This window comes from Pelodiscus sinensis, chromosome 1 (genome assembly GCF_049634645.1).
Source record: "Pelodiscus sinensis isolate JC-2024 chromosome 1, ASM4963464v1, whole genome shotgun sequence".
NCBI lineage: Eukaryota > Metazoa > Chordata > Testudines > Trionychidae > Pelodiscus > Pelodiscus sinensis.
The window spans coordinates 27732510-27737732 of NC_134711.1; positions in this window are offsets into that span (position 1 = coordinate 27732510).

Here is a 5223-nt window from a genome sequence, read left to right on the forward strand (position 1 = left end):
GAAGAGGTTAGATAGACATCTATCAGGGATGGTGTAGACGGAGCTTGATCCTGCCTTGAGGGTGGGGGGCTGGACTCGATGACCTCTCGAGGTCCCTTCCAGTCCTATTATTCTATGATTCTATGATTCTACCTTGCAGAGCTAAACAACAGAGTGAGCATAACCACACCCAGCTCACCTACCCCTTTCAAATGGCTGCATGGGAAGCAGTGGTTCAGATCCTGCTCACACTTATAACTACTGTGAGAAATTTTCCTTGTTGGGTGTTTGTCTCAGGTTCTTTTTTAAGTTTCAACAAAACTTCATCAGATATTTCAGAGCATGAGAGTAGGGGAGGGGAGGAATGTTGTTTTGCTCAAAGGAGGAACTTGAACAGGGAGGTGTTCTGTGGCTGTGTAAACTGGGGTGGGTTAGACTTCACTGCTCTTCTCCAGTGTTTACATTAACCCTAACTCCATAGAAAGTAGCTGGAGACCCAGAGTTCAGTCTCTTAAGGAATTTCAGCAAGGATTGCACATTGTCATCCTCCCTACAATCAAGTCCCGAAAGAAACTAAGGAAATGAATGTAATTCAATAACTGTAAAATGTATTATGATGAAGAAACAATAATTTAGTTTTTACAAACACAACTATTGTATAACCCACAGATATTGTCTTCAGTTACAACATACAGAGAAAACTAACAGTAAAATATGAAGAGTTCAGTCCACACAAAACACAGTAAGAAACTGAGAGATTCCAAAAGCTTAGATTTACTTCGCCAAAGGCTGAGTTTGTGTCTCTGATCATCAAATCTGCACAATATGCTAAGTCTGAACCATCTCTTCACTTGCTTGTAGTAGGGATCCTCAGTTGAAATCCAGGCAGACTCTTCCCCCGCTGTGGATCACTGCTAGACAGCCACCTCACTGATTAACCAGGCAGTTAAGTCACAAGTGAACAGACTTAAAGAAAACCCTGTTACAAGAAAATACAAAACATTGAGAACAACAAAATAGAAATGGCTTTTCCCCCCACTACTACATTTACAGAGGAGTCGAAGAATCACACTGACTGAGAAAGTGAACTAGAACAGTTTGGCCAAAATCAAACAACATTCCAAACATACAACTAAAACAAGTTATTTTTCCCTCCCAGTTTCTCCTTGCTACAATTAGCATTGGCCATGTACTCTGGTAAGGGTTAACACCCTCACTACCTGCTGCAAAGTGCTTCAGAGTGAGGGCCGTGTTACGCCTCTATCCCTGAGGAAGGGGAAAAAGGGGGGGGGGTTCCCCCCTTTCTAACTAGCTTGACGCCAGACACGATCTGGTTCCTAAAATAAGGGCCTTTAATTACAATATACTCGCCGCGTCGAGCCGATCCCGCACAACGCGACCGTGGTGCCAATGACCACCCCCTTGGGGAAGGGTGAGAGGGAGGGGGTCCGGGCCCGCCCTCACTCCGGACCCCGACCCAGGGCCCTAAAGCCAGGACGCTCGCCCTAGCCAATGACGGGGGGGGTTTGCGAACCCTAAACTCCCCCGCACTTGGGTTCCACGGCCCAGCCCTGGGTCACTTCTCCCTCTTCACTCAAGTCCCTCCTCCCCCCTCACTGGCCCCCCGGGGTTCTACCTCACCCAGGGGCGCCAGTATCCGCTTCCCCCCGGTCCTCCGGGGGTCTCCCAGTCTCCCGGTCCGCCCTTTCGGAAAGGCGGCCCGGCGTTTAAATCTCCCGCCTGACGCCGGGGGATGACGTCTCCCCCGACGTCCTCCGTGCGCGCCGCCTGGTCCCGTCGCGGGGATGACATCATGCCCCGCGCAGGGCTGAACAGACGCCGCTCCCCTGGTCGGCGTCTGCTGGCCGTCCCGAACCGCGTCTCACGGCGGTCGGGATGAGCCCGTGCCGCGGTCGGCTCCGGGAGTGGCGGGGCCGCCCCGCCACAGCCAGCAGCCTGCTTTTTGCTTCTGCCTCAGCCTCTCCCAGGTCACACAGCGCACAAAGCCCTTGGAAAAGCAGCTGCCCTGCCTGCATGCTCATGAAGTCTGATCCCAGCAACAGAGACAGAACCTATGGGAGCAGACCCCAATCGATCACTCCCGCCTCCAGAAGCTTCTGGGTATGGAGTGCTAAATCCTCCCAGCAACAATGACCCAGACAATACTCATTGCTAACTCCCCCCTACCAGGGGTCTCTTAAAGAAATAGCTCCCTATTTAGTACATGGGGTACACCTGCAGGGCCTGTTCCCATTAGGGTTGCCAGATGGTTTCAATAAAAATACCGGACACACTTGACATTACATCTTATTTAGAAAATACCAGACATTTATATTTTCTCAATTTGTTTCTCAAACAGAAAGCTCAAATACTGGACTGTCCGGTTCAAAACCGGACATCTGGCAACCCTAGTTCCCATGGCCTTGTACAACCACAACTCCAAGCAAAGTTCTTGAGATAAGAGGTGCACGAGGAGCACCATCCTGCCATACCCATTTAAGGAAAGTGAGAGAAGCAGGAAGCAAGGCTGCCATCACTCCTGGAGTGCAGGATGGGGGACTTATGGGGCGGAGTGGAAGCTGCACAATGAATGAAGGCAGGAGGCTGAAGGAAGGGAGGGAATGGTCTCATTGTTACCGCAGTTGAATACTGACCTGGAGAAGTGGAGTCTATCCTAGCCTTGTCCACAGAAAGTTCCTATGTGATGTTCAGAAAGTCCAATAAACCAAACTTTCCCAATGGTAGCTTCTAATTATGTGTTCCTTGTTTTCTTGGGGTCCAACTGACATCTAGGAACTGATCACTCATAGCTGCAACTGAAATCAATGGGAGCTAGGCTTTAGATATATGAAGTGCTAGATAACCTGTTCTCTGGAAAATGAGTCTCTAAGTATCCCAAAATGGGCACACAATATTAGTGGATACTTTTGCCCTTAACCTCTCTGTGCCTTTCCGGTTGGCTTGTATGTGTGTGTTCTTTCTGTGTGCTGAACACACGCTGTGCCGATGGCTGTCCAGCAGACCTCGCTACTCCTACCCAGTGTTGCTAAGTGCTGAAGGCTGGAATATCATTGCCTCAGTAATGCTGTTCAGGCTGCCCAGTGATTCTGTCCTTAGAGCTCCATTATTATCACTATTACCAGCAGATAAGACAGCTTGCTCATTCAACAGACTTCAGTGCTACTCATAAAGACCACAGGCACAGTTCAGTAACAAAGGCACTTGGCCAGGTTTATTAGCCCCCAGGCATAATATTAGTGCCCTGGCTCTAGGGATACAATATACTGACAAGAGAACTTAGTAGCAAGGAGTGGCTCAGTTAGCAGCAGAAATGTCTGCAGTCCCCTAGGCTACACACAGGATTAAACTGAAGTACCTAGATATTTATAGGCTGAGACAAACCACTGTAACATGTGACTTACATACCACCTTACGTATTTAATGACATCTGTTGTTATGCACAGGCCTGCCAATGGGGGAGAGGGGGAGAAAGGGGGAAACAGAGGGGGCAGTGGTCCCAGTGATTCAGATCACTGCTGGAGTGCCACATGATGTGTTCTGGGTGATTTGGAGGGCTACCTGAGGTGTGGGGGAGACAATGTGGTGCATTCCAGGAAGCACTGAGGCTGGCCACCCCAACCCTACCCCTTCTGCCCCTTCTGGGAGCACAGAGATGGCTCTTCTCCACCTTGCTTAGGGGTCCAGCAAGTTTGTCAGGACCCCTGAGCAAGGTTACACACTCCCCCCAGCCTCCAATCTAGTATAAAACAAGGTGGCTTGACAGAAATATGAATAGGGATTTTTTGTTCAAGATATCAGAAACAAGGGGAGGTATCAGAACTAGCCTTGATATACATTTACATAAATATCTAATACCTAATACATTAGCAACAACTCTGCCACATTCATAAACTTATAAACATTTGCTTTTATATACAGCCTCTGGTTCAGGCCTCAGATCTTGTACCAGACCCAACGCTCCAGGCATGTGCTCTCTCTCTTTCTTTCTCATCTCCAGAATGAAGGTAGTGTTATGGGTAATTTAAGTGTAATTAAGAGCGGGTATGATGATGATGTGTAATCTTACTCTATAAATAAAGATGGAGTCTGTCATCATCCACAGAACTGAGGGAACAAGCTGGTTTTCCTGCCCAAAGTGCCTCTGCACATGTCACCAATGGATTGCACACATCACTAAAAGGATTCACTCAGCTCTAAAACGTGCACATGGACAGCTAGAATTTTGAACCCAGTACTGCACTTTTGCACCCAAACCTCCTATCCAAGTTTCCCGCCTTACAATGAATAAAAGTATGCCACTGTATAGGGTCCTTTGTAGGTCAGTTAGTTGGTCAGCTGTCAGCTGCTTATCAGCACTCCAGACCTAAGGGTGAGACGTTGTCCTAGCTTGTTCCTGCCATAGTGAAGACTCGGATCTTGGACTAAAGCCCAAAGGATTTTAGTCGTCATCCACTTGTCATTGTCCCGGGTTCATTTCCTTCTGGAATGGACATTTATGTCAAAGGACTAATTGATTCTCATCCAGAAGAGGCTGCCGTCCATCTGTGGATTTTATATTCCTCACCACTTGGTGGCAGAAGGCCCAGAGTGTCATATTAAGGGATCACTCACTGTTCCTCCTCAGAGGCTTACAATTAGCCAAAGAGTTGCAAGTCGTGAGCGACAACTTCACCAATCCACAATCCACTTACCTGGAATTGTAAAGTATATACCTACCTTGTTCTTAGGGACTTTTCTATCTTCTTTCTTCTGTTTTGGGGTGAGGGTTTTGGGACTATTGGTTGTAGTACACATTTCTTGTTTGTTCCTTTAAATTTACAATATATGGTTTGGTCCTAAATTTGGATCCTGAGTGTTTATTTGAAACTCGCTGATGATAGATACACTATTGCCGGGCGACCTCGCTTCTCGTTTCTGGGACGCATACCATCATTTTAGTATCAAAGCCTAAACTTCTTTAGAAATTATTCAATTATTTCCGTTGCAGAGTCCCTTGCGTAACAATAATAATAGCCCCTTAGTTCAGTAGAGTGTTGTGAAAATGAATGAATGTTTGCAAAGAATGCTGACATTAGCAGTGAGCACTACAAAAAAAATATAAGGAAATTAATAATTCTGTATTGAGCAGGGCTTGAATAGAATGCAGTAAAAAAGGCCCATACAATGAACCACGGTGATAAATCAAAATATTGAATAGTTGCTCATGCAGTTTTGCACCATTCA